We start from the raw sequence: 10,698 nt of genomic DNA, 5'->3' as shown, positions 1-10,698 counted from the left end.
GCATTGTTATAGAGAGGGGGTGACTGGTCATGTATCCAGGACAGGAACTTAGAATAGAGAATGTTAGTGCAAAAACCAGTGAAATCAAATTGTCCATAGTTTAGTGAATACTTTTGACAAATGTATCATGGTTATGTAAGATTGTTAACATTAGGAGAATATTAATTGAACATTTGTAGAAAGCCTAGTAGGTGCCTACTACTATACTAAATGGTAAACAAATATAAATGATAAATATGAAATATATTAAAAATATATACTACATAATAAATATAAACACAAAAATGATTAAACAATAAATATACCTATAGATATTGGCATATCTACTATTCATATTACACATAGTTCACCCTAGAACTGTTAAAAGAAATACAGTTGTTTTTAGGGAATTAAACTATAAAAATGAATCAAATGAGATATAATGCAGATCATCTTTAAATGATAGTCAAAATTTATTTCGTGATTAGGCTAAGCCAGGTACTATTTAAAAAACTTTATGTATACATATCAAATCACTTAATCCTCTGTAAGCCCCAAGTAGATGTATTATTATTAATATTTTTCTTTTCTTTTGAAATAATTTTAGATTCTGATAAGTTGCAAAGAAATCTACAAAGAAGGCCCATCTACTCTACATGTTAACATCTCACACAATCATAGTACAATATTAAAACCAAAATTAATATTGGTACAATCCACAGAGCTTATGGAGATTTCACCATTTATTCATGCACTCACATGCGTGCATTTCTAGTTCTATATATCATTCCCATTTTGCAGGAGAGAAAACAGATAGAAGCTTAGAAGACTAACTTTCCCAAGGGCCCCAATTCGGTGTGGTGAAGGACCCTTCAAGGCTGGGCAGTTTGGCACCAGAGCCCCTTCCTTTATCACTAAGGCCTAGTGTATCTCACCTTAGCATATTGCAGTGACTTGCGCAGCTACATCAGTACATCTGTAGAAAGAATGTAATCAGGAATATGTGTAAGGCTCAGGAGAGAGGACTGGAGAAAGCCTATCAGAAGCACAGAGTAGCTGTGAGCATCCCATAACTGTATAAGGGCAAACACTTCACACCAACTGACTTCAAATTTTGCAGCACAATCACCATGAAAAGCAATCTTACAATGAAAAAAAGAGCAGCTCAGGCTATTTTAACTGAAGGACATGTCTCAAGAATAACAAATAGCCTTTGTTTTTCATTCATAACCACAGAACAAAGTGTTGGCTATCCATCTGCTTGCACTGTCTCAAGGACTGTTATTAAATGGTTATTAAACTCAACCAAAAGCTGCTTGAGGGCAAGGATGGTGTCTGTCCTGTTCATTCTGCCTTTGGGTGAGTGAGTGAATGAATGAACTGATTAGAGGTGTGGTCAGCAACATCCCATCATTCGTCTATAATGCTCAACACTATTGCGTGCTGCACTGGCTAGGGTTCTCTAGAGGAATAGAGTATACAGAATAGAAAGTATACATGGAATTATGTAAGAGGACTTATTAGAAGGCTTTCAGGATCAGAACAGGGTGAGAGCCAGAGGATCTAGTAGCTGCTCAGGCTAAGAAGCTCTAATTGCCTACTTGACGTCTCTCCTTGGATATTTAGCAGGCATCTCAAACTCAATATTTACAAAATGGACTTGCCAACACCTAGCTTCTCTCTCTTTCTCTATTTGTGCCCAATTATATTTTTCCTTCTCTTAGTAAATGGCACCAGGCCAGAAAATATGGTGCTTTTCTTTGAGTTGATTCTTTAATCTCTTATTCAATCTGTAGATAAGACTTGTTTATACCATCTCCAATTTTAGCCAATAGCAGGCTGCTGTTCTTCCATTCCAAAGAGGAAATCTGGGCCAAGTCTCCTTTCTCTCTCACCCAGTCCACCACAGAAACCTTCCAACAAGTCTGAGGGCTCCACTCTTCATCTTAGTGTATGCTCTTGGTCACCTGCTGACTTTAATAATTCTCTTTCCAGTGAGAATAACACCTAAACTCCTTCCTTCCCCAGTAATTTCTCCTTCATTGTCTCCTCTGCTTCATGAAAACTAAATTATTTGGCTCCAACTTACCTCTGTAATCTCATCTCTTACCACTCTTCCCTTTGACTGTGTATTATTATTATTATTATTATTATTATTATTATTATATTTTTGGGGTCCAGAATATTTTCTCTCTGGCTATGCTGACAGAATGACACCTACTTAGTTTTTCAAGTTTCAGGTCTGTGAAGCTTTCCCAGATACTCCTCTTTGTGGAGATACATGTATTGAGCAAGATACACTTCCTCAGTAAGTTTTCCTTCCTTGGTCTAAGCCTGATTTCACCTCAGCACTTTTACATTTCCTGTTTCTTGAGTCTGAAAGGCTCTTTTCCCCACACCTTCTTAGAGGATGCTCCATTTTAATCCTTTGTTTCAGCTTATCTGCCACTTCTATAGAGTCCTTCTATAACTACCTGAGAAGAGATAGTTACACATTCTCTGGTGCCCTCTATCCCTTTTCCTGCTTTCATTATCTCTATGCCACTTAATATTATCTTTGATTATTTTATTTATCCTTGTAGGTTTTCTTCTGTTTCCACTAGCTGAGAGAGAACCTACCTATAGTTTACAGCAGACGAACAATAAAGAATGTAATGGATAAAAATTTGAGATAGTTTACTATGTGCCAGTTATTGGATGATATTTAAAGTATTGGTCCCTGATCATGACCTTTCCAGCTATGTGAGGAGAAACATAATGCAATAAAAATAATAACAATACAATATGGTAAGTGGTATTGATATACATACAAACAGTTATAACACTCAAAAGAAGGAAATAATTATACCTCCAGAAAGAGTTTGCTGGAAAGATTTAATAGAAGCTCTATTTGAGCTGAGTTCTGAAAAAATAAGTAAGAGTTGTTTTTTGGTGAAGATAGAGAAAATAAATTTTAGGCAACTACAATATAAAAAAGCATGAAGAAAAATAATATTATAAAAGGCACATAGGCACAACATTTATATACAGATCAATACCATCCAAATCATAATCCCAGCAGGGTTTTTTTTGTAGAAATGGACAAGTTGATTCTCAAATGTATATGGAAATACAAAGGATCTAGAATGCAAATCAAATTTAAAAATTGGGGACATTTACACTGTATAATTTCAAGACTTACTATAAAGCTACAATAAATATGGTATTCATGCAAATATCCATATCAATGATGCAGAATTGAGAGTTCAAAAGTAGATCTACATTTACATGGTAATTTGATTTTCCACAAAGCACTGAAGTAGTATTGTAGGAAAAAGATGTTCCTGTCAAAAATGGCTCTGAAATAATTATCTATTGGTATGAGAAAAAATGGATCCTAACCTATACCTCACACTGTACCAGAAAATATATAAGTTAGACTGTAGTGCTAAACATGGAAGCTAAAACCATAAAGTTTCAAAAGAAAACAGTAGAATATTTTTGTGACTAGAGAACAGGAAAAGGTTTTGTAGAGAGGACAAGAAAAGCAATAATAAGAAAATTTTTTTTGATAAACTAGTCCAGGAAATTAAAACCATCTGATTGTCAAAAGGTACCATTATGAAAATAAATAGGCAAGGGCTGGTGATGTATCTCAGTGGTAGAGCCCTTGCCTTGCATGTACAAGGCTCTGGGTTAGATCTTCAGCATTTAAATAAATAAATAGGGAAGCCACAGACTGGAGAAAACATTTAAAAAACTTTCTGTATTCGACAAAGTACTGCTGTCTTAGTTACTTTTTCATGGCTGAGACACAATACCCAACACTCACAACTTTAAAAAGGAGAGTTTTATTTTGGCTCACAGTTTATAGAGGATTCAGTCCATAACAAGCTTCAGCTAGCTCCATGGCAGGGTGACTTGGCAGAGAGGCATGGCAGAGGAGAAACAGCTCATGGCATGGTTGCAGGAAGCAGAGAGTGATCAAGGGAGGAGGAAGGAAGATAATCCCTTCCAGTGATGCACCTCCTCCAACCAGGCTTCATCTCCTAACATCATATTTAGCGACAAGCGCTTCAGTATACTAATCCATTGCTGCTAATCACTCCTCCATGACCAGTCATCTCCCAAAAGCCCCACCTATGAGTGCATGAGGGAGGACATCTAGATATAAACCATAAAAACTGGTAAGCAAGATTATAGAAAACTCCTCGATACAAAAAATTAATGAAGCCAAGAGTTGGCTCTTCTAAAGAATGAACAAAATTGACAAACCCTTAGCCAACCTTATCAGAAAAAGGAAAGAAAAGGCCCAAATCCATGCAATTAGGAATGAAAAGGGTGAAATTACAACAGACCCAGCAGAAATGCAGAGGATCATCAATACCTACTTCCAGAGCCTATATGCCAATAAGATGGAAAACACAGAAGAAATGGACAGATTCCTAGATATGTATGAATTACCAAAGTTGAACCTAGATATGTGTGAATTACCAAAGTTGAAGAAGACCTAAAAATTCTAAACAACCCAATATCAATCAATGAAATTGAAAACATAATTAAAAACTTACCAACTAAGAAAAGCCCGGGTCCTGATGGCTTCACTGCCATATTCTACAAGACATTTAGAGAGGAACTACTGCCACTACTGTTTAAACTCTTCAATGAAATTGAAAGGAAAGCAATACTCCCAAATTCATTCCTGGAAGAAAGCATCACCTTGATCCCCAAAGCAGAGAAAGACCCAACTGAAAAAGAGAACTATAGGACAATCTCACTAATGAACATAGATGCAAAAATCCTCACTAAGATACTGGCAAATGGAATGCATAAGATCATCAAGAAGATCATACACCCTGACCAAGTGGGATTCATCCCAGGGATGCAGGGATGGTTTAACATATGCAAATCAATCAATGTAATACACTGTATCAATAGAGCCAAGGACAAAAACCATATGATTATCTCCATAGATGTAGAAAAAGCATTTGACAAAATCCAACACACATTTATGATAAAAAACCCTACAAAAAATTGGAATAGATGGTCTCTACCTCAAACTGATAAAAAGCCATCTATGAAAAACCAACAGCCAATATCATACTAAATAGTCAAAAACTGAAATCCTTCACACCAAAATCAGGAGCAAGACAAGGATGTCCACTATCAGCACTCCTGTTCAATATAGTTTTGGAAACATTAGCCATGGCAATTAGACAAGAGAAAGAAAGAAAAGGAATAAAGATAGGAAATGAAGAAGTCAAATTGTCATTATTTGCAGATGACATGATACTCTATATAGAAGACCCCAAGAACTCCACCAAAAGTCTTCTAGGCTTAATAACCAAATTCAGTAGAGTAACTGGATACAAGGTCAACACACAAAAGTTAATAGCTTTCCTCTATATGAGCAATAGACTCACTGAGAGAGAAATAGGGCAAATAATTCCTTTCACAATAGCATCCAAAAAACTGAAATACCTAGGAATCAACCTAATGAAAGAAATCAAAGACCTCTTCTCTGAAAACTATAGCACTCTGAAAAGAGAGATTGAAGATGACATCAGAAAATGGAAAGGTATCCCCTGTTCCTGGGTAGGAAGAATCAATATAGTGAAAATGACCACACTTCCAAAACTGCTATATAGATTCAATGCAATTCCAATTGAGATCCCAGCAGCATACTTCATGGACCTTGAGAAAACAATCCAAAAACTCATTTGGAACAAGAAGAGACCCAGAATAGCAAAAGCAATTCTAGGCAACAGAGACATGGAAGGGGGTATCACAATCCCCAACTTGAAACTATACTACAAAGCTACTGTGATAAAAACAGTATAGTACTGGCAAAGAAACAGACCTGAGGACCAGTGGAATAGATTAGAAGATGCAGAAACAACTCCAGACACTCAGCCACCTCATCTTCAATAAAAGAGCCAAACACCCTCACTGGAGGAAAGATAGCCTCTTTATTAAATGATGCTGGAGAAATTGGGTTTCAACTTGCCAAAGATTAAAACTAGACCTATATCTCTCACATGCACTAAACTAAAATCAAAATGGATCAAGGATCTAAATATTAAAATAGAAACATCAAACTGGCTGGAAGAGAGGTTAGGTAGAACTCTTGAAGACATTGGTGTAGGAAAAGATTTTATGAACAAAACCTTAGTTGCCTGTGAACTAGCATAAACAATCAATAAGTGGGATCTCTTCTTATGAAAAAGCTCCTGCACAGCAAGAGAAACCACCAACAGTGTGAAGCGACAACCCACAATGTGGGAAAAAATCTTCACCTGCTGTTCCTCAGACAAAGGTCTACTATCTCGAATTTATAAAGAACTTAAAAAAATCAGACCTCCCAAATTTGAAGACCCAGTCCGAAAATGAGCATCAGAAAGGAACAGACATTTCTCAGACAAAGAAGTAGAAATAGCAAATAAACATATGAAAAGATGTTCAACATCATTGGTCATTCAAGAGACGCAAATGAAAACAATGCTGAGATTCCACCTCACCCCAGAAAGAATGGCTGCTATCATGAAATCAACCAATAACAAATGCTGGGGAGGGGGGAGCTGTGGGGAAAGAGGAACCCTGGTCCACTGCTGGTGGGAGTGTAGACTGGTGCAACCACTGTGGAAATCAGTATGGAGATACCTCAAGGAACTAGGACTGGAAGTCCCATTTGACCTAGCTATTCCCCTGCTGGGTATCTTCCCCAAAGAATTAAAAGAATCATACCACAGTGATATATGTGTGCCCATGTTCATAGCAGCACAATTTGTAATAGCTAAAACTTGGAAGCAGCCCAATTACCCATCACCTAGAGACTGGATAAAGAAAATATGGTTTTTTAATAAAATGGAGTACTGCTCAGCCATAAAAAATGAGAAATTTGAGACATTTATAGCTAAATGGATGCACATTGAGGCAATACTCTTAAGTGAAATAAATAGGACATACATGTGTCAATACCAAATAGTTTCTCTAGTGTGAGAAACTGAAGTGTAAATAAGGACAAAAAGGTATAATAGATAATGTGAAATAGGAAGAAAAGGGGCAAAGGGGAAGGGGAAATGGGAGGGGTGTGGAAAGGAAAGAAGAGAATGGAATTAATATGAGAAAATGAAAAAATGGAAACAAAGTCTTTGTAAACAGGGAGGGATGGAGGGGTTGTAGGGAGGGTAAGGGAAGGGGAAAAATAAGAACCAAGAGAGTATGTAAATGTGTATATCTCCAATGATGAATGTTATTATATTGTATACCTGAAATGTAGCAATAAAATAAAATTTTAAAAAAAGATAATAGAAAACTCCTGAATTTAACAACAACAGAAAAGCAAATATTTGAACAGACATCACAGTAGGAAATACACAAAGATTAAACAAACACAAGAAAAAGACCTCAACATCATCCACCACCAGGGAAATACAAATTAAACCATAATGAGACACTACTACATACCTATCAGAATGGCTAAAATGAAAAAGACTGACAATATCAACCAGAACCCTCGTACATTGTCAGAGAAGTAAAAAGTTGTACAATTCCTGGCTCTTACTTAAGCAGGTGTGTGTGTGTATCTACCACATGACCCACAATTCCATTAGTATTAACCCAAATAAGTGAAAACATATGTTCAAAAAAGATGTGCACTAGAATATTCATTGCAAATTAATCTCTAACAACCAAACAGTAGAAAAGCTCAGATGTTTGTCAACAGGAGAAGGGATACTCAGATGTATTTATACAATGGAATGCTACTCATCAATAAAAAAAGAATTAATACATACTACTATATTCTGTGCAAAAGAAGAGTATATACTGTATGATTACTTTCACATGAAGTTCTAGGGAAAGGTAAGACTAATCTCTTCTCTGGTAGAAAAAAATTGAGCAGTGTTGTCTCTGGAAGACTGGGGCTGGAATGGACTGGGAAAGCGACTAAGGAAATCCCTGGAATAATGATACATTTGTATATCTCAATAGGGGTTTGGATTACACAGCTGTATATACTTATCATATTTCAGGGGATGGTACATTCAAACTTTGTGCATTTTACTGTATGTAAATTTTTACCTCAAAAGAAAAATAAAGGTCTTCAACAAATTACCAATCTCTGGTTAATGAATATGTATGTCAAAGTGGCTAGGGGAAAACTGCTTGCGACTGCAATTTGCTTTGATAAAGATATGATAAAATGAGAACAGTAAAGATAAAATCTAGGTAATGGGAAATAGACACGAACTCTGAAATTTTATAAGACTTTAGGTTTGAAAGTATTTAAAATAAATATTGGGGGGGGAAGCACAGAGATGTGAAGGATGTGGACAACGCTGTAAGGGGTTCGGTGGCTGTAACTAGAGGAAGTTGGGTGAACAGTGAAGCAGAGGAGACTATTAGAAGCCTGATTGTGAAGGGCACCCTGGGTCATGCTAAGGAGTTTATGTTTACCTCAAGCAGCAGGATTTCTCCACCCTTCCCACTCACTGATGCTGCTGTCAGCCAGTCAGCCATGCCCTCATTAACTTTCATCTGGGCTTTTGAATATATTTATTTAATCAAATTGAACCGAACCGAATCAGAGATGAAGAATGCACTTAGATTGCCTGTGAGTTTACATAATTTTCCCCGCTTTACTATTGGGCAACTTTAAGATTTTTTTTTTTTGCATATAAATAGAAATTGCTGTCTGAATGCATTTCCAATGGAAAGTACCTTCAAAATTGTATCTTTGTTTCTAGCCCTGAGGTCTTACTTTAAATTTTTCTCAACATACACAAGAAGCACACTTCATAGGTAATTTTTACAAGTGGAGAATGAAAAATGAATTCCCTTTATGTTTCTCATATAAAATATTCAAGCAAACATTGAATAAAAATACTATAGTAAACACTAAGAAGTTGTATAAAATTATCTAATTATAAACTATAAGCCCTGACTCTAATTTAAAATTTCTCCATTTTATGAAGCACAAATATAATTCTTTGAAAGTTATTTTTTCAAGTTGGAAAGATCTGTATTTGTTAAAATTCTGTGGGCTCACCACCCCATTTCATTTTTCTATTCCCATTTGATAATGAGATAAGTATTTGCAAAGGTGTAATGGTGGATGATATCATAGGTTTGGGCACATTAAGTGTTTACCATCTATGGAGGCAAAGCAGTAGGGACTGAGCAAGCCTTATCATTCCCCACATCTCCCTGCAAAATGCAAATTCACCTCCAGTAATTCTTAAAACACAATGGTAGTTACTTACCAGGCCATTTCTCTCTGTGAAGAAAATTTGACCTGTTCATCTACTTACTTTTACATTCTTTGTTTTTTGTAGATCTGTTTTGATTTAGAAAACATGGATATCCCTTAAATAAACTTTCTAAGCCTACTGAGCAAACCACCTCTCTGTTCTTGAGAATTCTGTTTTTGCCAAACTTTGTATTTCCAGAGTTTTGTGTAGGACCTGGCGTAAAATATATTCATGATGAATATTACCTGAATACAGATATGAATAAGTAAATAAAGTCATGATGTCAGAATGCTAGAAGATACAAGTAATAGTCAAGTATCTAAATATTAAAGAACATATATTTTATTCCTAACACTATGTATGAAACATTAGATACCAAACATGTATCAAATTAACTTCAGTAAATTACAAGATCCATGCAGTAGTTTGTCTGTGAAATCATTATTACAAAGATTAGTGGTTTTATACTATCTTGGTGGGGAAAAGGAAGAATGCTGCCCTATTTAGTAATCAATAATTTTATTAACAGACTTTTTATTAACAAGTATTGGGAATAGAATAAAAATATTAATGAGTGTTTGTGTGATTAATGTAAAATTATAATGGATACTATTAAAGATGAGTTTAAAACCAGAGTTGAGTCTCAGGCATAGGTTAGAAGCCTATTAATTTTGTACTTGGGGCTTTTTCCCATCTCTCTTCATGGAATGGTGAATCCTTCTGGCTCTGTGGCAGATACTGATTGCCTAATCAAAGGATGTCCTTTGTTCTGTCCTAATAGAACTCCAGTTTGCTTCAGGGTCTATCCTCCTCCAGGGAGTTTGGGTCTTCAAGGGGTATTGACATCACCAATTTAGTTCTGGGGCTGAATTCCGAGGAATCTAAGCAATCATGGTGATCTCAGTCCCCTGGTTAGAGATTGGTTGAGGCAACTATTTGTGATGTAATTCTTCTAAGGTGAATGATTGCCTGCAGGCTCAGGGAAAGTCATCCTGTGTGACACACAGACAGAAACAATGGTATTGTTCACCCGATGTGTTGTAGGTGAAACTGGCACCTGGAATTGTTACATTCTCCTGGTTAAATACTGAAGACAAAACCAACAGGTAGAGAAAAGCACAAACAAGAGATTGCAGTGAAGTAGACCTGAACTGTGATAGAGCCCACCTTATCTCTTTGTAAAATATTTTAATTGAGGTTTTCTGTTACTTGCTGCTAAAAACATAGCTATGATGTTATATGGATTTTCTCAACTCTAAATCTTAGAAAGCTGATCACCTATGAATGGCAGATGTAGGAATATAACTCACCAGAATATGTCATCCATCTATCTGTCTGTCTGTCTGTCTATCTATTTGAGGTTTTTTTTTGAGACAAGGGCTTGCTGTGTAGTTCAGGCTGGCCTCAAACTCACGGTGATCCTCCTGCTTCAGCCTCCCAAGTGTTGGGATTGCAGACATGTGCCACTGGCTCATTTTTAATATGTCCT

The 10,698-nt window shown here is 36.2% G+C and overlaps 1 protein-coding gene across 6 annotated transcripts in view; it reads right to left on the bottom strand.

Moving 5' to 3' along the window:
* Lmntd1 (lamin tail domain containing 1) overlaps positions 1–10,698 on the bottom strand; it is a 349,980-nt gene that overhangs the window by 17,167 nt on the left and 322,115 nt on the right. For 4 of the 6 annotated variants that reach the window (XR_015452323.1, XR_015452321.1, XR_015452319.1 and 1 more), the window contains one exon: positions 10,520–10,696. The exons of 1 other annotated variant lie outside the window; for it this stretch is intronic. The gene's annotated coding sequence lies outside the window, so the exon portion shown is untranslated. Of the gene's footprint in view, positions 1–914; positions 956–10,519; positions 10,697–10,698 lie in introns of all 6 variants that reach the window. One more of the 6 variants, XR_015452320.1, reaches the window with a different exon arrangement.

Source organism: Heterocephalus glaber, unplaced genomic scaffold (genome assembly GCF_053883595.1).
Source record: "Heterocephalus glaber isolate CG9 unplaced genomic scaffold, H.glaber_assembly_v1.0 deba00001444, whole genome shotgun sequence".
Taxonomy (NCBI): domain Eukaryota; kingdom Metazoa; phylum Chordata; class Mammalia; order Rodentia; family Bathyergidae; genus Heterocephalus; species Heterocephalus glaber.
This window is presented reverse-complemented; position numbering and strand designations above follow the sequence as displayed.